General features: G+C 45.1%; 1 long non-coding RNA gene across 1 annotated transcript; it reads right to left on the bottom strand.

Moving 5' to 3' along the window:
- Positions 1-7,887: 7,887 nt before the first annotated feature.
- On the bottom strand, positions 7,888-11,182 carry LOC308281944. Its single transcript, XR_013961886.1, has 3 exons — positions 10,974-11,182; positions 10,411-10,545; positions 7,888-8,229 (listed from the first exon to the last, which is right to left on the bottom strand). It is a non-coding gene; the product is annotated as an uncharacterized lncRNA (long non-coding RNA).
- Between the last annotated feature and the right edge of the window lie 14,679 nt (positions 11,183-25,861).

The raw sequence follows: 25,861 nt of genomic DNA, 5'->3' as shown, positions 1-25,861 counted from the left end.
GGCCACTCACACACGAAGACCAAAACGGAGACACACGCACACGCACAAAACACTCACACACACACACTCACAGGAAGGAGAACAGGAGGAGGCAAAAACAAAAAGGTGAGACAGGAATCAAAAAGGGCAGACAAAAACAATACAGGGAGCAAAATAAAAATTTAAGCAGCTGGAAACGAAATAAAAAATGTCGAAAACGGAAGGAGCTAAAAAACAGGTAAGGCAGGGGAAAAAAACAAAAACAACAGCTCAAGGAGCCGGTAGGGAGAACAAAAAAACACAGCTAAGGGCTGAGCACTGGAAAACTAGCTCAAACAGAGAGTCCGGACTAAGAAGCCGGCAGAGAACTAATCAGTGGAACAAAACAAAAAAGACAACAACGCTTAACTGGACCCTAGACTAAAAAACAAAAAGCAGAAGAAGACCAAAAGAACTAACGACAAGACCTAGCAGGCCTCGTAGGACATTTGTTTATGAAATGACCCTTAAGGCCGCAGTAAAGACAGCAGCCTTGCCTCATGCGGCGCTCCCTCTCCTCGAAAGGCTGGCTCCCAGCGAGGCTCGTCCAGGTCCATCTCCAGGGCGGGACGGGAGGGGGTTGGCACCGGGGTGCGGGGTCGGGTTCCCCGCCGCGCCGACTGGTACTCTCCGTCGGGCGACGGGGGGGTAGGGGTCGGTGACTCGACCCTCACGGTTCGGCGGCGGCGATGCAGAGACGATGACCGACAGGAATCTTCTGGTTCGGTGCTCCGGCGTTTGGGACGCACGTCCTGGGAGACGCTGGGTTCAGAAGCCCAGCACCGGAGAGAGGTGCCTAGAGAGCCGAACTCACGTGGGAACTCGACTTCCACCTCCTGCTTCACCACCACCTCTCCAGAGGAACTCTTGGAGGACGTCGCCTCCATCCTCCGGAGACGATTCTCCATGTGTATCTGTCGTGTCAGAATAACATCCAGCTGGCCGGTGAACTTTTCCTGGAGCTGCTCCATACGGTCGGAGAGGTACAGAACGCTCCCCAGAATTTCACTCAACCGCCTTCCTCCGAACCAACCTCCACACTATCTGCATGTGATGCTTGCATTCTGTTAGGCGTGCAAAGCAGTGGCAAGAAAGCAGCGCAGAATAATTATGCGGAGGAGGCAGGAGTAACAACAACTTAAACTTTACTATGGAAAGTCAAAAAGGCACGGGTGGAACTTACAGTAGGTACAAAAACGTAGAACGCCTCACAGGGCTGTGGAAAGAATAACCTGAGAGCCTCACAGGGCAGAACTGAAATCAACTGAGCGCCTCGCAGGGCAGAGTAGAACGATGGAGCCCAAGGGGCCAGGAAAGCGTTATAAAGAGTCAAAAAGTCCAAACCAAGAGCAACGGGCAGAGCAACGTCCATACACGGTATGCAAGCATGCAGACTGAGGCACACAGGCCAACATAAGTAGAACACCAAACACAATCATTAGCCGAACGAGGTGCAGCTGAGTCAATCAAACCAGAGTCAAGGAACAAAAAGGGTCAGTGGAGGGGAAAAAGAGACAGGGGGCGCTGAGGGACAGTGCAGGGCACAACAATTTGTTGATTTGTTATATTTAAAAGTAGCTTTTATTTTCCACCCTGGACCCAGGGTATGGCAGCTGCATACCCCTGCCATACCCAATTGACGCCCCAGTAAGTTACAGCAATAATGTTGAAGTAATAATCCAGCGGCGTCAGTTCAGAAAAAGCTACGGTATGGCAACATGACATGACAACGTGTCAACATGACATGACAACGTGTCTTGTGCACACGCGCCCTCGCGCATTTGCACAAGACATATGGGCATTCCCAGATATGTCCTTCATATTGATGACATTGGGACAGGGATCTCCATATATGGGCATAAAACGTAGCCACACATGGCCATCTGGCCAGTTATGTATTATATATCGATGACATCGGGGATCTTCATATATGGGCATAAAAGGGATTCTGGGGAATACCCATATATGGACTCTTACATCGGTGATGTCACCTGTGATATCACCTGTGATGTCACAGTGATGTGTCAAGGGAACCAACCCAGACTGTAAAAATGACACAGACAGACAGACAGACGGAGACAAGCTGTGACATTTCTCATGGTAAACCGTGACCTTCGGTCGCAACAATGAGTTGTACAAGTGATTGTGTTCACAGGAGCAGTCCTGTAAAGTATTTACTTAAGTACTGTACTTAAAGGGGCACTCCACCACTTTTCAACCTATGTTCATATAATTGGTCCTTTTTTTTCTCAGAGGAGGGCTGTGGGCAGGTCAGGTGGTCAGAAACCCATTGTCTTGTGACATCATCGATTGCCAATCCAGCTTATAGAAACTGCAGGCTTTCTATTCCTGAAAAGTTGCAATTTTAAAGTGGAAGCCATTGTTCTCGCGATAATAAAAATCTAAATATTTTTTTCAAAAATATTGATTACATTTTTTTTTCTTTTTTTTTTTTTTTTATGTCACAAGACGATGGATTCTGAACTTCCCACAGCTCTGCTAGGAGAGAAGGAGACTCTGGACTGAGTAGAAAAAAATTGTGATCATATTTTATCATGAACATTAGTGAGGACCTATTATATGAAGACAGGTTGAAAAGTGGTGAACTACTCATTTAAGTACAGGTTTGAGGTATTTGTACTTTACTTGAGTATTTCCAGTTTTCTGTACTTTTACCTCTATTCCACTAGTCTCAGATCCAAATATTGTACATTTACTCCACTACAAGTCCTATTCTATACCGTGGCTATTTGAAAATAGCCGATCTACAAGCTCACAACGCGTTGCATCGCGACGCGTTGTGAGCTTGTAGATCTGCTATTTTCAAACATTTTGTACTTTTACTTTTGGTACTTTAAGTACATTTTGATGCCAATACTTTCGTACTTTTACTCAAGTACATTTTTAATTCTGGACGTTTACTTGTAACAGAGTATTTCTACATTGCAGTGTTGATACTTTTACTCAAGTAAAAGATTTGAGTACTTTTTTCCACCACTGCATAAGAGTACCACAGGAAATCAACCCTTAGTTATGCTGGCATGGCAAGGCCAGGCTGTACCATAAACAATATGACTCTTACAGTGCATCATGTAATCTGTACTGTGTGACACATGCAGCATAATCTACTGTTACTAACGTCACTCATAATCAATCATGATAATATAATGTCTACTACAGTGTGTGTGTGTGTGTGTGTGTGTGTGTGTGTGTGTGTGTGTGTGTGTGTGTGTGTGTGTGTGTGTGTGTGTGCGTGTGTGTGTGCGTGTGCAGGGGGGAAAATAAAAGTTACTTTCAAATATAAATCCATGAATGTCTCTTTGTCTATCTGTGCTGGTTCTTATGTTGTTAAATTACAGTTAAATAACTACAAAATTAATGCAAAATGTAACAAAATGGTCACTTTAACAAGGTATTATAATTATATTTATATTTAGTTGCTAAGGTATGGCAACATGACTGGTGTCTTGCACGCGCACCTTTGCGCGCGTGCAAGACACCAGTCATGTTGCCATACCTTAGCTTTTTCTGAAGTGACGCCACTGTGTGTGAGTGTGTGCGGGTGAGAGAGAGAGAGAGAGAGAGAGAGACTGTGAAGTTTGGGGTCCTCTCCTCTCATAAAACACTGTTTTGGAAAATGGTAAAAACATCCACTGTAAATCTTTTCCTGTCTGAAAATAATAAAATAAGTTAAGTATCCACCTTTCATTTCTGCGCACATTTACTGTAGCATTATCTGTGGGACACCTCCGGTTAACAGCTGACATACAAGCTCACGTCGCGTCGCAGATGCAACCGTTGTGAGCTTGTAGATCACACTCGGCTGCGGCGCCAGAAATGCCGCTCGCCTACAGTTCTCAGAATATGGACACTAGGGTTCAAGTGGTTAATATAAAAAGGATTGGAAGATTTGGAGGACGCCCTGTAGTAACTCTGAGGACCCCCTAGGGGCCCCGGACCCCCTGTTGAAGACCCCTGTTCTAGACAGTCAGTGTGCCATGTCAACATACATTTTAATGACACCCCATCAAAATTCTGACATATTTAGATTGTCAGGACATCATAACGATCATTAGACTCAGACCAATAACCCACCTATCTCCCTGACTCCCTCCCCAGTCAGAGTTCAGAGTTTTAACTCTTATACTGCTTTGGACGTTCCTGTTCGCCCCAATTCTAGAGAGTGAGGACGGCCAATACGGCCGTTCGTTCGTTTGATGTTTTTTATGGATTATGATAAAAGACGTCCTTGCGCAACTTTTGAATGCATAATTGGTCGTCGGTGTCGTTTTGAGGACAGCCGGAAACCGGTCATAAAAAAAAAAGTAAACAGACTGTCCTGGCTCCGCCTGCCCAGAGCGACTCTGCGCTTGCCTAGCTGCTAGCCTTGAGGGACTATATTGTTTTATGCATCGGACTGTTAGTAGAGAAAGAGAGAGAGAAACGTTGGTAAAAGCGATCATTTTGTCGGAAATCAGTTGTTTTAAAGTATTAGTAGTATTGTAATTGTAGTAGGTAGTAATTAGTATTTAGCAGTACTAGAATATTGAGATGTATGTATCATTCCGCCGAAGCAAAGCGACCATCCCCCACCACCCCACGGCCGAGGTAGCAGAACCACACAGCAGATCCACGGAAGGAAAGTTTCGACAACAAACTTTGTTAGAATTAGGATTACAAACCTACCCGCGTTGGTGACCCAGGACCAGGCAGCGCCCACCACGAATGGTGGTGGTGGTCGTGATGATGATGATGATGATGAAGAAGAAGAGAAAAAGATTCCTGTAGTGTAGCCGTTGGCTTTGAAGAGAAACATGTATCATTCCGCCGAAGCAAAGCGACCATCCCCCACCACCCCACGGCCGAGGTAGCAGAACCACACAGCAGATCCACGGAAGGAAAGTTTCGACAACAAACTTTGTTAGAATTAGGATTACAAACCTACCCGCGTTGGTGACCCAGGACCAGGCAGGTCGTGATGATGATGATGATGATGAAGAAGAAGAGAAAAAGATTCCTGTAGTGTAGCCGTTGGCTTTGAAGAGAAACATATTCCATTTCTTGGTGCCGTTGGTCGCGAAGAACCGGGTCAAAAAGTGCATCAAGAGCCTCCTGATATCCCGATATGGACTCGGAGACCCCCGCCGTACCTGACACCTCCGCCGTTCGTTCCTGAGAGTGAGACCCCCGCGCTGGATGGATCCCGGCACGACACAGTGGACACACATCTCCGGCGCAGTAGAGATCACCGCCCGCCGTGACCGCCGCCACCCATTCAACAGCCAGACGTACAGAGGCAGAGACTCACTGGACGATGGCCATGATTCTACGCCAAAGTGGTAAGACTTGAATCCAGTGCATCTGCATGTGACTGTATGTGAAGTGAAAACATCGCTTCAGGCTTTCCACTGCATCCGTGAGGAAGCCTGGTTTGATTGACAAGCCTAAAGCCTGGTCTGGTCAGAGTGATCTCTATTGCGAATACACCAGTGGGATCCGGTCTAGAGCCCGCCTACTGCATCCGGCTATTTACACGTACACATACATGCAAGAAATGTTTCCGTATCCGGACCGGATCAGTAACTTGATCCAAGCAGTTAGGATCCACGTGCATGCGTTTGTTTTTGTCGCTACACAGGACACACGTGGAGTTCCTATCACGCGCGTGCACGTACCGCGTGTAGTGTACGTGCACTGCACAGCTACTAGGATTATTTGATGGGAATTTAGGATTTATTGGCTTAGTTTGTGTGTGCGTGCGTACGATGCGTGTGTGTGTGTGAGAGAGGGAGAGGTTTCTTTTTACGTGTGCTATGTCGTCATCATCATCATCAGTAGCTGATGATGTAGCTTTTCAGTTCAATTCAAAGGAGCTTTATTGGCATGAGAAAACATACATTTACATTGCCAAAGCAAGTGTTACAAATAAAAACTGTTGAAAATGGGGAACATATATACAGTTGGAGGGAGTACAGCTTTGTGTAAACAGAGCTATGTTGCATTGTGACATTTTATATATTATACATACAGGGTATAAAGGGCATTTCACTGTGACAGTAAATGCATGGTAACTATTTACTATATCTGCATTTTATGTATTACATATGAACTTATTGTAAGTCATTTGCTAAATGTCAAAATTGTAAATTGATTTGTTTACATATAAACCTTTTGATAATTTCCTGGCTATGACTTTAGATGATGAGTCGACGATGATGAGCCTACTTCTTCATTGCCACATCGTAGTCGTCCAAGGACAAGGATAGGTAAAGAACGAAAACCTTTTTTCCGTAAAGCAGACTTAGCACCAGACACATGCTCACATAGACATCAAAGGGGGCTGGAGCCCCTGCCCTTTTATCCATCTGTAAAAAGTGCCCTCTCCAGACCATGAATGCTGTTTTTACATAATTACTATATATATAGTTTATATATATATTTGTGTGGTAAGCAGTGAAGTGCATAGAATGTTAGAGAATTTCTAAAACAGCCTTTTGATGAAAATATTAGGCCCCCAACCTCCACCCATTCTGCTGTGACGCGTTGTGAGCTTGGAGGTGTACTATTTTTCATGTATTTTATAGTAATTATGTATTTGTATAATTTACAGATCGACCATAGGCTTGTGTACGTGGTAGGGGTGCAGAGTTCAGCAGACTCTGTGTAGCCCTTCCGGAGGAGCCTGGCTGTAGTGAAACAGAATGGAGCCCCAGGCCCTGTGCAGGCTGAATGAAAAGCTAGGTCATTCACTTGCGACCTTACAGCCCACCCCCCGTAAAACTAGACAATCATTTGTACTGTACTTCAACCTAAAAAGTGTGAGATAAAGAGAACCCTGAAAGCTGAAGCAGGATTCAGGCTGAATCTCATGTCACTGTGTCAATGTTCTGCACTGCTCTTACTGCTCTTACACACTAAAAGTGTGTAAAAAAACACTTTTTCTTGTTTTATTTTTTTTGTTTTTTTGAATTTGTTTGTAAACAACCACTGATCATAGGTGTGATGTTACTGAAGCCAACAATAAAAGGCTAAAGAGAGATTTCTGCCTGAAAATGTCTTCTTCACAAAAATGCATTTTTCTCAGCTTTATGTTCTCAAAGAGCTGTTTTTTAGGCCATATTCAGCAGCTTCTAGCTAATGAATAGAACATGATAAAAACACAAAATCTTTTTCTGTTGCAAAGTAGACATTCTATTCTTCGTTGCCATATAATTGTTGTCTTTATAGTCAAAGCCAATTTTCTCCAGTAGGCCTTCAAAGATGAGCGACAATTCTCAAATTTACCTGGCAGTGGATGAAGCTTTTTGTTAAATTCTGTGGCAGTAAAAGAGTTAATGAATGTAGAATTATGTGCAGGATGTAATTTGCTGCAAATTAGGTGACTTAATTTAATTGACCACATTTAAAACAATATTTGATTTTAAAATAAAAATCCTGTCTCTCACACTTCTGCCAGTGTGCCAGTGGGGGGGGGGGGCATTTAAAGTCCCTAAATTGTCTCTTCACTTTCCCCCCGATCTGTGGACCCCACTCGGGGTACCGACCCACAGGTTGAAAACCACAAAATAATGTTTAATGTAATATAATATTCACATTTAATAAATGTCATGGTGTTTTTCTTTCTTTCTTTAAAACCTTGAAAAGAATTGTCATGGTGATCCTGTTACATAATTAACTTCAAATAGCCTATACTTCATGTCCACAGGTACTAATTTATTTTAACATATGAATGACTCTGAATGTGCAGACATGTGCAGACATGCTGAAATGATGGCACTAGTAAACACAATGGATTAGATTTCAGACACTTTTATTGTTGAGACACAGTACCCAGTCAGCTTTTATTGTGGAGACCGAGTAGCAGTGAACTTTTATTGTGGAGTACCCAGTCAACAGGCTGAATCACACATTCCACTCAACAAGGTGTTTATGTACGTACACAAACAGAAGAATGTTTATAAGAACATGGATAATCACACCACTGAGATCCACAGTTTGCCATCACACAGTTTTCACCTGTGCCACCACCTGGCTCACCACTGTACCACCCGGTGTAGCCCACATCGGAGCCATCAGGCCACATCCATCTACCCTCCACAAAGAGATCATTCAGTCCAATCCAGGCGTAAGTGGGTATTGGGGTCAGGTTGTGGATCAGCTGCAGGACGAAGTTGTCCTCCTCCGCACTGTGGATGTAAGCTAGGTGGCCTCCTGTATAAGTATAAAGATAAGGATTTGTGTTACGTGAGAACCTTGAGACATTTACAGTATGTAGCATTGACTGCTTACTTTTTACCAATGTTTAGAGGACTTTTTGAGCAGTGGTCACACCCTCTCCTATACATGGCCGTGTGTGTATGCGTGTATGTGTGTATGTCTGTCTGTATGTATGTAGCCTGAGTACCGCTGGGTGACCAGAGAGATGATGTTGAGCAGCCTTGAAATGTACATGCATGCATGCACGCGACCACGGTTTTCCCGGTGAACCTGAGCGCAACGGTGGGGGCCGATGGGCAAGGAGGGCCGCGAGCTTATGAGAAACAACTAAAACAAGACCTCAAAACCTGACAGTAGCGTGCATTAGCGCAAGATGACGATAAAGGAAATCATTAAATGGAAAACATTAAATTAACTTCTGAAAAGCCTACTAGGCCTTAAAACCTGGCAAAACTAGAGATGGCAATCGGCAATGGATCGGATCGGGCCGATCAAAGCGTGATCGGCGATAATCGGTGGTTTAGATCAAAAGGTAAATTCACCGATCCGATCCGATCGGTGCATCCGATCAACCAGCCGTTCAGTATGCCCACTTGAGGCCATTTTGGGGTATTGATTTCCACAGTGCTGAAGGAATAATTAGTTACTGCTATGATAATAAATACATAGTAATGCTGGTAAATAACTATAAGGCAAATGTATAAATGAATTCATGAGTGAATTAATTAATAAAGGTAAAACATTAACATTTAGAAAATATAAATAATATATAAATAATAACTTGATCGGATCGGTGATTGATCGGTATCGGGTGATCAAACTTTTGTGATCGGTGCTCGGTGATCGGTTCCAAAAAACCTGATCGGACCATCCTTGGCAAAACAGTTGCATGCATTAGCGCAAGATTGGATGAGGATAAAGGAAAGGAAATCATTAAATGGAAAACCTTAAATTCCAGTAACTTCTGAAAAGGCTTCTAAGCCTACACTAGCCTACTAGTAAAACTAATGGAACCGTGATCTTTCCACAGATCCACACGTGAATAATTGTGGTTGTAAACATTAACACAGACAATATAAATCCTTAGTCTAGCAGTGGGAAGAAGGGGTTATCATCATGGCCCCAAATAACTTTTAAATATCTTGCAATTGGCGACGAGTCTCTTACGTAATACATAAAGCTATATAACCTCCCCATCATCGGCAATAGTCAGTGTGTTCCCCCACTGTTGCACCCACGGTTCACCGGGAAAACCACGGTCGCTGCATGCACTCTCTCTCTCTCTCTCTCTCTCTCTCTCTCTCTCTCTCTCACACTCACTCACTCACTCACTCACTCACTCACTCACTCACACACACACACACACACACACACACACACACACACACACACACACACACACACACACACACACACACACACACACACACACACACACACACACGTAACGTAACCTTAAAGGACAAATTGTTATTTTTTACATTCATTCATATTTTAGAGTGTAATTAGTGAAAATAAAGGATGAGTGTTAAAATGTTTTAGAGATTGTAATGATCTTGATTTCATCTCAGTGGCTTGGGGCATGCGTATACAAGAGGCTAAATATGTCTTTTAAGACACTATGGGCCCTATACACCAAGCTAAACCTAGCCGATCTACATTGACACGTTGTGAGCTTGTAGATCAGCTATTTGAACAATTTAAAAATGTTTTTCAAAGTAGTAAAAAAAGGCAAAGACGTTTAGGGGTTTAGGGTTTAGCATGGATGAAAATAGGGCCCAATAAGCGCATTCCCAAGATGCACCACAATCTTTCATGGGCAGATGTGACTTATGGGGGCTAGTAGTGTTACTGTAAATAGAAATATTTACACGTATTGTGTCTTAAAATACATTTAGTCACCTGTACGCTACGCATGCCCCCAAACAAGTACTCTGTTCTAACCGTCTGTCTTTCAATGTTATATGAGATACATATAGGCCTAGTGGTGGTTCCTGTGTAAATAAGCCGAAAAGCTTACAAAGATCTCCTTTTAGTTGACCTTGTACCAGTGATTTGTGCTGTCATGAAACTGTACTTCCTATTGCAAACGTATACATTCTTCAATCAATCAATCAATCAATCAATCAATCAAACTATCTATCTAACTATCTGTCTATCTGTCTATCAACCTACCTTCAGACAGGCAGTTCTTCTCTGCATCGTGCCAGGTCCGTTTTGTATGTACGAACTTGTAGCAATGATTGTCATAGTTGTACCAGAAGTGAGGACAGTTTCCATGTACATCAGTGGGACTGGCGTGCACTGTGCCTACACATACACACGCACGCACGCACGCACGCACGCACGCACGCACGCACGCACGCACACACACACACACACACACACACACACACACACACACACACACACACACACACACACACACACACACACACACACACAGAGGGGGTAAAGAAAAACAGAAAAGAAAACATGTAAATAGAAAAATCAGAAGATATCTACAAATGTAAAATATCTACACATACAGTAGCATAAATATAAATATTTGACGTTTTTCAGAAAACAGGATTTAGAAGGTGTTTTTAGAATCGACCTAAATGGGTTTAAAGAACCTTATATTAATCTACCTTTTAAAGAACCTTATATTAATCTACCTTTTAAAGAACCTTATATTAATCTACCTTTTAAAGAACCTTATATTAATATACCTTTTAAAGAACCTTATATTAATCTACCTAGTGCCATGAGGCCCAGCAAGCACAGGAGTTGAGGAACCAGCTTCATGTCAGCCTGAGGTGGTCTCTGGGTCACTGGAGCCTGAATGGAGGTCTTCTAGAAGATAGTGGGTCAGTGGAGGTTGGGTCAGTGGAGGTTGGGTCAAGGTCTTCTGGCAGGGAGTGAGTCAGCAGGGAGTCTGGGTCGGTGTCTTCCAGAAGGGTGGTGTGTTTCTGCATGTCTGTGTGTCTTTTTATCCTCTCCACTTGAGGGTGGAGTTCACAGCTGGTATCATCTGATTGGTCATGATGCCATATTCATTAACATATTCATTCTGCCAACCTTTTTTCCACGTGCACACACGCACACGCACGCGCGCGCGCACACACACACACACACACACACACACACACACACACACACACACACACACACACACACACACACACACACACACACCTCAGATAGAGAGCGAGCGTGTGGAGGGGGGGAGGGGACGACAACACATTCCTCAACTGGAGTTTACCGTATTCATGTCACATTTAATGCATAATATTCATAAACGTGTGTGAAAATATACATTGCTGTTTGTATGTAAATACAAGACCAATTTCATATATATATATATATATATATATATATATATATGGTCATTCTAAAATGTTTGTTCTGTATGAAGTATGAATATGGACATAATCCAGAATCTGGACATAATAGTAGATTTGCTTATTACAGATATGCCTTATGGGTAAATGATTTGTTGTTAATTTTGTACATTATTGACGGCGGGGGGATATTCATTTTGAAAGATGCAGGATATCAAACAACACCCGAATGTCAATATCTGTTTGAACTGACACATTTAGAGAACTCACTGTGTTTCTTGTCCAAATTTGTATGACCATTCAATATGAAACCTAGTTTCATATTGAATCAAGTTCCTCTCTGTGGTTGCTTGGTTCCAAGAAGTGGTCCTCACGAGTCTAAGGTGAGTAATAGTGAAAGTGTTGGCCTCTAACCGAGCTGGTCCTGGCTGACTCACAGCGCTATACAGCTGCTCCGTGTTCCCAGATATCACACACACCGTCTCCTTCTTTGCACTGTTACAGTACCTATAATACTATTGTCATCAGGCCCAGATTTTCTTTACCTTTTCTCACCTTCTTAAAATCCATTTGGCTACATTATGTACACTCCCAGTCAGTTACCGTATATGTACACTACAGTGACTACACTATGTTTATACATTTCAAAGTTTTATCCCTTTCTGATTGCGACCGAAGGTCGCATTATACCCTGAAAAACCTTGTCGCAGACTGTCTGTCTGTCTGTCTGTCTGTCTGTCTGTCTGTCTGTCCGGCGACCGAGTATTTCCCGGTGAACCTAAGCGCAACGGTGGGGGCTTGGGAGTGTGGGGAACACGCACCACTGACTGTTGCTGATGATGGAGAGGTTATATAGCTTAAGCCTTTATGTATTGAGAATGAGAGGCACTCTTGCTGATTTAGTAAGAGACTCGTCGCCAATTGCAAGATATTTAAAAGTTATTTGGGACCATGATGATATCCTTTTCTTCCCACAACTAGACTAAGGATTTATATTGTCTGTGTTATTGTTTACAACCACAATTAGTCACGCGTGGCAAGATCGCGGTTCACTAGTTTTACTAGTAGGCTAGTGTAGGCTTAGAAGCCTTTTCAGAAGTTAATTTAATGTTTTCCATTTAATGATTTCCTTTATCCTCATCTAATCTTGCGCTAATGCACGCAACTGTTTTTGCCATGTTTTAAGGCTGTGTAGGCTTTTCAGAAGTTCATTTAATGTTTTCCATTTAATGATTTCCTTTATCGTCATCTTCCGCTAATGCACGCAACTGTTTTCACCAGGTTTTAAGGTCTTATTTTAGTTGTTTCTCATAAGCTCGCAACCCTCCTTGCCCATCGGCCCCCACCTTTGCGCACAGGTTCACCGGGAAATACGCGGTCGCGTCTGTCCGTCCGGCTGTACAGGAAGTGATGTCAGTGTGATGTCAGTGAGTCACAGTGATGTGGTACCGAATGACTCATATGGGCATAAAAAGGATGTCATGTGACATCACTTCCTGTACTGACAGTCAGACAAGCTACGAGATTTCTCAGGGTATAAAAGTCCATATATGGTCATTCCCAGAAAAAGAAAAAACCTTTTATGCCCATACATGGAGATTTCTGATGTCATAAATTCCAGGTCGAAAATGAGAATGTTAGGGTACCATATATGGCCCATATATGGAGATCCACAGGCATCAAACCAAGGCCCTAACTCTCCAAGGCCCTGCTTGGCATTACTAATTAACATACGTTTTTTATGCCCATCTCCATGTATGGGCATAACATATATTGTATGTATATGGATACATATTATTATTAATAAAGATTAAAATAAAATAAAAAGTCCATATATGGTCATTCCCAGAAAAATAAAAAACTTTTATGCCCATAAATGGATATTTCTGATGTCATAAATCCCAGGCCGAAAATGAGAATGTTAGGGTACCCCCTTATGCCCATATATGGAGATTCCTACATTGCCAATATTAAGGACAGAACGATTTCGTTTCTTTTTTTCAATCCAATACAATATATTTTTTGTTATTTTACTTACCCTGAGCTGCTTGTAGAGACGTGGGTGGTCCTGGCACTTCCATCGCTTTCCAACGAGCCATTCTACGTGTTCCGACGGTTTATTCCATTGAAAATGGTTTAGAATAAAGTTTAGAGCCCCCCCAAAAAAACTCAATCTATGCGCGACGTATCTGAGGTGCCGAAACCGAACAATTCCGGTTTCTTTAATAAAATGAATTAAATAATCGGAGGCCTCAACCAAGCCTCCGTCTAAATGTTCATCCAGGCCGAAAACCGCAATCTCTTTCCACCGGCCTGTAATCGGGTAACGCCGCCGCATTGTGCCGCCTAATCCAATACATTCTCACATCTTTAGAGCCCTTTTTCTCTGAATTGTGTTCCTATGGAAGCGTAAAAGTTTTTGTTTTGCGGCTAAATAGCCTCAAATCGTCAGCGCCCACACCCTATAGTAGAGGAGCCTATCAATTTTTGTAATTTTGGAATGATAATTTTTGAAGACATGTATATCTTCATTCTTGGGGTTCTGACAATGCCAAAAAAACATGTCTTCAATTTTTCTTTTTGGGTTTAGCATGTGTAATTAGCATAATTAGCCAATGAATTGCCAAAAACAGTAAATGGCAATAACTTTGCTTCTGGGTAACTTATAAAGGTGATCTAAGAGTCTAAGTCCATGTTTGTGAGGTCCAGAAACTCATCTGTTACCATTGTGAAGTCATACAACCTTTCCTAATTAGCATAAATTACGCAAACAACGAGGTGAAAATAAGCAAATTGCTGCATTTCTTTGTTTTAGTCAACTTTGAAAGCTTCTCACAAACTCTAAGATGTATGTTTACAAGTCCAGGAATTATTATTATCCTATACATGAATCATGCAACCTTTTGTCTGTGTAATAATTATGTAATAATCACACCAAAACCAGAAATAGCTATATTTCTTTATATATCCCTCATATAAAATAAAGAACAATATGAGAAATGGTCACAGAATTATCAGATCGTTTATACTAATATGTACAGAAAGTTCTGTAAACACATTTAAATAGAAGGGTCTCCATCTTCGTCGTCGTCAATCCCCAACAGTTGTGCCTTGCTTACATTACAACACATGCACATCTCAGAGCAGTTCAAATTTTGAGATCGACAAGAACAATGTGACATGCACTGGGATTTCTTGCAGCCACATTTGATCAGTTGAGTAATGATGGCTGGAGCTAGGGGATCCATGTTGTGACTGGCACCAGATGATCTCCCTCAGCCTCCTATCCATATTCAGTTGCTGGTGGCATCTGTGGGTTAGGTACGGTCCTGATACCATACCATTGCCTGGTAATGGGCACGGGCAATGGCTTGATGTAATGTTCCTTGTGTAGGTGGCAGCTTCTCTGCTTCTAATTGTTTCTTTGTGAATAACCTCCACCTGAGTTCACCAACATCCACAAGATTTGTAACGGCCTCGTACAGCTGGCAAACAAATGCTTCAATCTTTTTTTCTGTGTCAGAACTGAGCTTTTTTGAAGTACCTAGAGTAGCAAATTCAGATACCACCTCCACAGGACACCGGTTTAGGGCTTGCCAACAGGTTAACTTTCCCTTTCCAGCAAAATGGCCTGTCTGGTCAGCTCCAGTGAAGGCATGGAACCCTGGTAAGGCTGAAGTCCTCTTTTCACCCAGTGCCTGCACTACTGGCTCCAGTGAGATGATACGTTTTTTGTTTCCCACACCGGTGATGAAATAGGTGTCCTTGCACAGCTGATTGTACCGTCGGATTGCAAGAACAAAGACATCAGTGTCCGGGGACTCAATGTAGAGCTCTGTTGCCCCTCTTCGGACAACATCCAGGCTGTGCAGGATTATCCTTGTGTCAGCCTCTTCCTGTGAGCTGTGGAGATGTTTTACATCGATATAGTTTGAGTGGACATCTTGCCTTGACGTGATTATGAAAACGTTGGGTTTCCCCTGGAAGTGTTGGAGGGCTTTCTTAGCAAGATAGACAGTCAGCTCATCTTTGGTGTGGATACCTGACAAGAACTGTTTTTCAGACACCTTCCCTATCGGTGTTGTCTTCCACATGATAAGTGGTAGGGGGCTTGCCACCCTGGTGTCGCATACGCGTGGCCTCCTTCAGTAAAGATGCAATATCATAGCGGTCAAATACTACATGGGTCTCACTATGTTCTTTGGTCTTCCTGTCCAGTATGGCTATGAAGTGGTCAGCCCACTGGGAACATATCTTGATTCATGATGGCTTTCCCATTGCCTGTACCAATGCCATTCCATCTATGACAGTTACACTCTTAGATGGCAGGGGACAACTGACAGTGGCAGCACTCTGTGGTTGCTGATCAACACCAACGTCACCAGTCCTCTTCTCATTCTGCAGCTCCTCGAGAATGGTCATGAGCTTGCTCTTGTCTGTGCAGGGCCGAAGCTCACCAGTCACTGTGAAGAGAAGAGAAAGAGAGCACGTGGTTTGGCAGTGAACTCGTGCTGGCCAATGGCTTCTTTGAGGTTGATCTCTGACCGTGATCGAGCAACAATCAGCATTCGAGCAAACAATGACCTGTCATCCTTCAATTCCACCACCTGGTCAACGAGCTTGTGTTTCTCAACTTTTCCTGCACTCTTCCACATCTTCAGTTGAACCTTTTTCATTCTGGCCCAAACACTGACTTCATTTTTGTTAATGCGCGCTTTCACAAAAGCAACATAGTTCTGCTGGCCAATTTTGTCTTGGCTGCATACATCTTTCTCCACGTGGGGTGGCATCACAACTTTTGTGATGATATTGGGTAGGTCTTTGCCATCATAGAGGATTCAAAGATGACTTGATCACATGCTTCAATCGAAGTACATTCTTTTCCTGCCTTGTCCAGACAGCAATGGACAAGTCATGGTGCTCCTTTTGTGTAGCTGTTTGTGTGCCAGCCATCTGGCATGCTTCTTCAGCACGTCTACTCGGCTCTGGTGCTGTCAAGAAGAACCTTTCCCTAGCACTAGCATTCTGAGTAATGCCCACAAGGCCTCCAGTGACCTTCATGATGCGATTGATGTGCTCAAGGGCATGATCCACCCCAATGGCACAGAATGGTATCTGATTTTTATTGACAGTGAACTGCCCATCCATAAATTCTTGGTATATCTCTGGATCTGTGGTCTGCAGGGCCTTCATTTCTGCTAGGTAGACTGGAACCAACTGGGCATACTTCTGCTTGTCATGAGCAAAGATGTATTTGCATAGCTCATCGAGGGAAGAAAGATGAAGTTCCCAGAGGCCATCACGAAAAAAAAGTAGCTTACCTGTATTTAGATGAAAAGTGGCCTGTATTGCAGTAGTAACAACAGTGAGAAATATTTCCTTTATCCACTCTGTAATTCAGATCAATTGTTCATTTCTACAATTTTACTACAGTTTAAAGCAGACCAGAAACACATTATCCTTGGTTAGTCACTGTCAAGTAGGAAATTACCTGTTTCTTTTTCTGTTAGTATATCCATAGATTAATTCTTGTCCTAATTAGTCAAGCAACTGTGCTTCAGCTGTGAGGGATCACTGCTGATAAAGCTAATCATAGTTATTCTGAGACTCACACACTGATGATGTGTCCAAGCAGCATCATTCAGGTGTTTTCAATAACTATGATTAGCTTTATCAGCAGTGATCCCTCACAGCTGAAGCACAGTTGCTTGACTAATTATGACAAGAATTAATCTATGGATATACTAACAGAAAAAGAAACAGGTAATTTCCTACTTTTAGACTAATTAATAAATCATGTATGCAGATTATACTAATGACAAAAGGTTGCATGATTTACTTACATCAGGATAGGAATTTCTGGACATGTAAACATACTCAATTAGTCAATAAGAGTCTCAGATTATCTCTCCAAAGTCAGCTAAATGTGAAAAATGAAGCGATTTCCTGATTTTCAACTCATTTTTGCATAATTTAAGCTGATTATGGTAATTATGAAAGGTTGTATGACTTCACAATGGTAACTTATGCATTTCTGGACCTCACAAACATGGACTTAGACTCTTAGATCACCTTTATAAGTTACCTAGAAGCAAAGTTATTGCCATTTCCCGTTTTTGGCAATTAATTGGCTAATTATGCTAATTACACATGCTAAACCCCAAAAGAAAAATTGAAGACATGTTTTTTTGGCATTGTGAGAACCCCAAGAATGACGATATACATGTCTCCAACAATTATCATTCCAAATTTACAACCAGCAGAATCACTTGATTGGCTCCCCCACTATTGGTGTTCTGACATTTATTATGGGATGTCTGGGATTCATCCCAGACATCCTTGTATCCCCTAAGGGTACAAGGATCTGTCTCCTTGTACCCTTATTTTGTAGTGTTGTTCTAGTGTTTCCTGTATTGCCAAGTTACTGTTGCCTGTCTTGTCTCGTCTTGTCTTGTCTTGTCTCACCTCCCTGTGATTTGTTATTGTTCTCCACCTGTGTCCTGTTAGTCTTCAGCCAATCATGTGTTAGTCTTGAGTCTATTTAAACCCTCACTTCCTTGAGTTCCCGTGTCAGATCTTAAAGCGTTGTCATGCTGTTGTGTTCCAGTCCTGTTAAGTCCTCTGTGTTTGATATTATGGATATTTCATATATCCCGGTTTTTCAGATATCCACGTAGAAAAATATCTAGGTCCACACGACAAAGATATCTAGGTCAAACAAGCACACACACAGTAAAGTCTTCAGAGATATCCGGGTTCCCTGTCTACACGGATCCAGTGAATCGGATATTTTTCAATGTCTTCACTTATTTATCCGGTTTAAAAAATATCCAGCTTCGCGGCCGAAATATCCAGCTTCATGTGGCTGCAAGCCCCAACAGCACAAAAAAATGTGTAGCCATGGCCTGAGAATAAATCAGTATACATTTGACCTGCTCTGCTCCTGCCTGTCTGTTCTGCTCCTGGGTCTAACAATCCTGCCTCACAACGTGACACTAGGCCATACATGGGCAACAGGCGGCCCGGGGGCCACATGCGGCCCCCATCTTCGCGTAATGCGGCCCTCAGGTTAATACCGGAATACTCATGATATATTATTGATTTCAGCTGTTACAACTCCTAACATGACCTGCTTTAATTCCATCAGACTATATTAGTAGCTTAATGACTAGTATAGTAGTATTTGTTTTTTATGTCCAATGTATTTGTATTTAAGTTCATGAAGTTAACATGAGTATATAACTAAATGCGTTTGAAATTAAATCAAAATGTTACATTTCAGGATTCCAATTCAAAAATAACAAAAAATAACTCAGGATTCCAATTCAAAAGAGGCAAAAATAGCCGATCTACAAGCTCAAAACGCATCGCAGCGCGATGCGTTTTGAGCTTGTATAGCTACTATTTTTGCGTCTTTTGTATGAGATATGACAAAGTAGGGCGTAGCAATATGCAATGTGGCCCTCTGTAGTGAAGGTGGAAATATAGTGGCCCTCTCTAGCATCAAAGTTGCCCCCCCCTGCACTAGGCACTTTGTCGCACTAGTCACTCTGTTGCGCCAAGCACCTGTTTTTGTTGTGTAATGTTCTGTAATGTTCTGTTCTTTTTTTTGTTAGTCTTGTTAGTCTTGTTACATCTTGTCCTGAGGTCTTAGTTAACTCTAGCTGGTTTGCACTGAGATCATTATGTATTCTTTCGCAATATGTCAATATCTCTGTGTCCATGAACTGGTAGTGTCCTGTCTAAATAAACAAAATAAATAAAGCTCATTGAATTTCCAGAGCAGTGAGATCGAAATCAAAACCACACTTTCTGTGGTGACCCTGCTGATTGCATCGATCCAACATGCCAACAGTCATTGTGAGAGTTGTATATTATTACACACACACACACACACACACACACACACGCACACACACACCATCTTAGCTGTCCATCGTAGACGATGATGACGCTTGCTTCACGATGGGGAAGGGGGGGTTCAGCGTTGTTGCCGCTGATGCCACTTGGTGTGGCTGTCGAGGCCGATGCGCGAGCCGCACATCCGTCCACAGGTAGGGCAGGGGAGCCCCATCGTTGGGAGAATGCCGGCTTCCCTCTGGTGTCGCTGGGCACGTCTCTCGGACCTTCGTTGTTGGTTGCTGTTGTTTATTTGTGTGATTGCTCTGGTACAGGTGACCTGCCATGCTGATCGATCAAGTGCCAGGGTTTCAAGCTGTGTGGGGTTGATGGCAGTGCGCTTCAGAAGGTCCTTGGTGTAGTCCTTGTAGCGCCTCTTTTGTCCGCCGGCGGCACGCTTTGAGTTTTGTAGTTGGCCGTAGAGGACTTGGCGGGGCAGACGATGGTCAGGCATGCGGATGGTGTGTCCTATCCATCGTAGGTGTTTCTTGGCCACGGCTGCTTCCATACAGCTGGAGTTGGTGCTCTTCAGGATCTCAGTGTGGGGCACCCTGTCTTCCCAGGACAGACCGAGGATCTTCTGAAGACAGCGTATGTGGAAAGCCTCCAGGTTCATGATATGCCGCTTGTATGGCGTCCATGTTTCTGCCCCGTAGAGCAAAGTGGACACACACACTGAGTTGTATACGGCAACCTTGGTGCTGATCTTTAGGTTGCGATTTTCAAACACCCTGCTGCGCAGGCGTCCAAAGGCTGATGAAGCTTTATTGATTCGGGAGTGTATGTCGGTGTCAAGAGAGCAGTGGGAGGACAGTGTGGAGCCAAGGTAAGTGAATTGGTCAACTGTTTTGAGTGGCACACCATTTATATGGAAGCTGTGGGTTGAGGAGGGTTGGGTAATGAGTTGGGACATGACTTCTGTTTTTTGAATGTTGACCTGAAGACCAAAGGACTGGTAGAGAGTGGAAATCGTGTTGAGGGCATGCTGCATAGACTCTGGGCTGTGTGCTAAGACTGCACAATCATCTGCGTATTGCAGTTCGCAGATTTGACAGACCTTCGTCTTGGTGTGAGCCTGAAGACGACGAATGTTGAAGAGATTACCATCAAGGCGGTATTCTAAGTGAACACCATCGTTGTGACCAACCTCACGATGGAAGAGGTAGGTGATGGCAGAAAGGAGGAGATTAAAGAGCACCGGTGCCAAGACACAGCCTTGCTTCACCCCAACGTTTACTTCGAAGAGCTCTGATTGGAGTTCTCCGGTGACGACTCTGGCTTGCATCCCGACATGCAGTTGCTTCAGGATGGAGAGAAACTTGGGTGGGAGCCCAAGTTTGGCTAGTTGTTTCCAGAGCATCTCACGATTTATTGTGTCAAAAGCTTTGCTGAGGTCGATGAAGGCTATGTATAGGTCTTTACACTGCTCTCTGCTCTTCTCTAGGAGCTGCCTTAAGACGAAGACCATGTCGGTTGTGGATCTAGTCTTCCGGAAACCACATTGTGTCTCCGGGAGAACAGCTTCCGAGATGTGCTCAGTCAGTCTCTTCAGCATGATCTTTGCCAACACTTTCCCTGCGATAGAGAGGAGAGAAATTCCACGGCTATTTCCACAGACCGCTTTGTCACCTTTGTTCTTGTAGATGACCACAATGTTTGCATCCTTCCAGTCCTGTGGGAGGGTCTCGTTTTCCCATACATGTGAAATAAACCGGTGCAGGCGGCGTGTGAGAAGGTACCCGCCATGTTTGAAAACCTCTGCCGGGATACCATCAGGTCCTGCGCTTTTGTTGTTCTTCAAGCCCTTAACGGCTTGGCGGGTTTCACAGTACTGTGGTGGAATGTCAAGGTGCACAATTGGTGGCAGGTCTGGGAGTTTCTCCAGAATGTGGAGGTCAACAGGGTTGTTGTGATTGAGGAGAGTCTGAAAATGATTTGCCCAGCGGCCAAGGATCTCGTGACGGTCCTTAAAAAGGGTGGATCCGTCAGCAGAACGGACAGGGGCAATTGCCCGCTTCCTAGGGCCATATAGGGCTTTGATGGCATCGTAAAAGCCCTGGGTGTTATTGCAGTCCGCCAAGTTCTGGATCTCGTGTGCCTTCTGCACCCACCAGGTATCCTCCATGCTCCGGAGGGCACGCTGGGTTGCTGATCTTGCTTCAGCGAAGGTGGCTTTCAAGGTGGGAGATCCGGGGCTGGACAGGAGGGCTTTGTGTGCTTGATGTTTGGTTTGAAGGAGTAACTGTATCTCGGCAGAGTTGCAATCAAACCAGTCCTGGTGACGCTTCCTTGAAACGCCAAGCACCACTGAGGCTGCGCTATGGGTGGCTTGCCGCAGAGATGGCCAGTCAGTGGATTCCTCAGGGATCTGATCAAGGTTTCTTGCAAGAAGCCGTCGAAGGTTGTCTTTGGTGGTGGGGCTGTTTAGTGCTGTGCAATTGAGTTTTTTGTTGGGGGCTGTCCTTGGACGACGGGGTTGGATGTTCATGAGGAGTTTGGACCTGACCATGAGATGATCGGTCCAGCACTCTGCTCCGCGCATAACTCTGGTGGTAAGAACATCCTGTCTGTCCTTTTGACGGACAATAACATAATCAAGGAGGTGCCAGTGCTTTGAACGGGGATGTTGCCAGGTTGTTTTAAGCCTGTTCTTCATCTGGAAGGTGGTGTTGGTAATGACCAGGTGGTGTTCTGCACAGAGGGAGAGGAGCCGTAGCCCGTTGTTATTCATTTTCCCCACTCCATGTTGGCCAATAACATTCTTCCAAACGAGGTGTTCTGTACCCACTCTAGCATTGAAGTCTCCCATGAGAATTAGTTTATCTGTAGCTGGAGTTTTCTGAATGATGGAGTCGAGTGCCCGGTAGAAGTCCTCTTTGATGTTGTGTTCAGCGTCTAGAATTGGTGCATATGCACTGACGAGGGTGGCGAAGCGTCCCTTGATGAGGGGAATGCGCCAGGTCATCAGTCTTTCATTGATGCCGATGGGGGATTCTGGGATGCGTTGCAACAGCTGGAACAGATGCGGCGAGTGCCTTCAGGGACCCCTTTCCAAAAGAAGGTGTAACCTGCACCAACCTCTGTCAGGGAGTCCTCCCCATGTAGTCTTGTCTCACTGAGTGCTGCAATATCGATGTTATACTTTGCGAGCTCCAGGGCCACAAGTGCTGTCCTACGGTGGGGCCTCTCAGGTGTTTCAGCCAAGTCCAACAATGTGCGAACATTCCACGACGTTATGCATAAATTACTTTTTTGTTTCTTTGTTTTTCGACCGCAAAAAGGGATGCTCCGACGGGTGCGGTAACCCGTCCGGAGTAGGAGAAGCAGACAATTTTTGGACCACCTTTTCTAGGTCCTTCCCCTGTTCAGGGGAGAGCAGTGTGGGGCTGCTCTGTCACAATGGCAGCTGCCGAGGCGTGCGCTGCTCCATCCCGCAAACACAACGACCATCTTTCCATTGCCGCCTGTGTGCATGGTTTGACTAGGCACTCCCAGCCACATCCTTAGCCTGTACCTGCCGCCATTCCATGTCGCCACAGGGCTTCTTAAGGGGGTGGGGGTGGGGAGGTGGGGGGGGGGTGAGCAAGAAGCTTACGCAAAGGTAAGGATTAGGGTGGGGGTGTGGCTGCGCAGTCCTCACTCCCACCGTCTTCACTCCATCAGGTGGATTCCAGTGGCATGAGAGACCCATGACGACCTTCAGCCTGGCTGGAGTTGCAGGGGACTGCCGGTGGTCCGGTATTTTGGACTCCGCCTATGCCTGTCCCCAAGTGCAGATTTCATTTCGAGGTTTACTCCCCTAGCCAAGGCACCCTCCCAGGTTAACCCATATGGCAGTGGGGCAGTGGTATGATGGTGGGGCCCACTGCTACCTCTGTTGCAGCCTTCATCCGCCTTCAGTGCCGTTGTGACTCCTGGTGTCATCTTCCGCCACTTCCGCCGTTGAGGTCTTCGGATCGCTCTTTGTCTGGAACCTCCCCCTCGACCTTACCGCCATGGGTGACCCTACCGGGGGCTTACGCCCCCGACGGCATCGCTCTCAGGTTCATTGGAACGCGCAAGGCTCTCCACCACGGCAAGGTGGCGACCCGCGGAGAACACACACACACACACACACACACACACACACACACACACACACACACACACACACACACACAATACAGGTATACATATACTACAACATACATATACATATATACACATCTAAATGATGCTCTTTCGAACTATCTCTGTGCTTGTTTTAAATGTGATCATATCAGCACATACACACCAGGCCAGAGAGTGGAGCTCACTGTGAACTGACAGTTAAATATGATGCTGTATAATAACTAGTAAGACACCTCAGGGTGACTTGCGACCTCAGGGTGACATGCGACCTTGAGGTTGCGCCAATTCTTGGCCATCTGGCCAACCACAGCGTTTCTCTGACGATTCTAGTTGTTGTCATTCTGGGGGGAGTTTGTTCATGTTTTTGTGAGGGTATCAACCCTAGGAGACACGAGGAGAACATGCAAACTACACACAAAAAGGCCCTATCGCCAAACCCCACCTAGTAACAGGGTGGGTGGAGGGGAGTCAGACAGAGGGAAACCGGGTCACATAATTGGCTTGGCATTAACAAGTCGGAAACAAATACATTTGACTGGGTTTGCAAGGCAAAAAGTCATTCAGACATACAGACAAGCACACAGGCATTAAAGACAGGGTGAAATCAAAAACATGTTTTTCACACTTTTAGAGCATATCTGTAGTGGTAATATGGCCATAACTAACACTAGATGCCAAAAAAATAGAAAAGAAACCATTTTTGTGTATATTTATATCAAAGGTCCCTAAATAGGCAATTCTTAATTACTTCCTGTGAACAGAAATTCAAAAAGTGATTACATAGATAGCCTTTTTGAATATAAATGAACCTTTGATTGCATTCACCTGTTTGTTTCCCATTGCTGGCTCCCATTACTCCCATTACTCCGATTTTAAATCCCATCGCCTGAAGGGCTGGTCCCCTCGGATTGGTTCAGAAACACACAGGCTTCCTTTTCAAACTGAAACTTCAAAATAAAATACCCAAAATAGTCATTTCATTGTGTCTTTAAGACAAACCCAAAGACAGACTAATTAACTGACAAATGGACAGACATGCAGACCAACAAGCAGTCTGACAGACTGACACATCTTGTGGGTAAACATTTGAGAGTTTGAGCTAGAGAACTGGGGAGTTGACAAGCGCACGAGCAGACTGGCAGATAGACATGCTGACATACATATAGGGATACAGGCAGACAGACAGATCGGAAGAGGAGTCAATGGTCTGGTTTGTGGACCAACCGAACCTCTTGCAGAGGGGCCTGGAGCTGTAGAGCCGAGCATAGGGGGCTGGGGAGAACTATCAGTCTGTGGCAACTGAGGCCCTGAGCCCCGGGGAACAAAAGGGCTGATGGGCGGTGGGACAGGGGCAGAGACTGACCTCTTGAGTGGTTGGTTGTCTTTGGTGTTGTCGACCGGTGGCAGTTAAGAATGATTGTGACCTGGGAAAGCTGACTGGGTTGCAGACAAGGTGACGGGGCCTCTGTGGCGTTGAGCTGCGGCGGCGTGGGCTTTGGGTCGTTGAGCTGCGGCGGCGTGGGCTTTGGGTCGTTGAGCTGGGCCGGCGTGGGCTTTGGGTCGTTGAGCTGGGGCGGCGTGGGCTTTGGGTCATTGAGCTGCGGCGGCGTGGGCTTTGGGTCGTTGAGCTGGGGCGGCGTGGGCTTTGGGTCGTTGAGCTGGGGCGGCGTGGGCTTTGGGTCATTGAGCTGGGGCGGCGTGGGCTTTGGGTCGTTGAGCTGGGGCGGCGTGGGCTTTGGGTCGTTGAGCTGGGGCGGCGTGGGCTTTGGGTCGTTGAGCTGGGGCGGCGTGGGCTTTGGGTCATTGAGCTGCGGCGGCGTGGGCTTTGGGTCGTTGAGCTGGGGCGGCGTGGGCTTTGGGTCGTTGAGCTGGGGCGGCGTGGGCTTTGGGTCATTGAGCTGCGGCGGCGTGGGCTTTGGGTCGTTGAGCTGGGGCGGCGTGGGCTTTGGGTCGTTGAGCTGGGGCGGCGTGGGCTTTGGGTTGTTGAGCTGGGGCGGCGTGGGCTTTGGGTTGTTGAGCTGGGGCGGCGTGGGCTTTGGGTCGTTGAGCTGGGGCGGCGTGGGCTTTGGGTTGTTGAGCTGGGGCGGCGTGGGCTTTGGGTCATTGAGCTGGGCCGGCGTGGGCTTTGGGTCATTGAGCTGGGGCGGCGTGGGCTTTGGGTCGTTGAGCTGGGGCGGCGTGGGCTTTGGGTCGTTGAGCTGGGGCGGCGTGGGCTTTGGGTCGTTGAGCTGGGGCGGCGTGGGCTTTGGGTCATTGAGCTGCGGCGGCGTGGGCTTTGGGTCGTTGAGCTGGGG

The sequence above is a fragment of the Nannobrachium achirus genome (assembly GCF_963921795.1).
Source record: "Nannobrachium achirus genome assembly, chromosome: 3".
Taxonomy (NCBI): domain Eukaryota; kingdom Metazoa; phylum Chordata; class Actinopteri; order Myctophiformes; family Myctophidae; genus Nannobrachium; species Nannobrachium achirus.
This window is presented reverse-complemented; position numbering and strand designations above follow the sequence as displayed.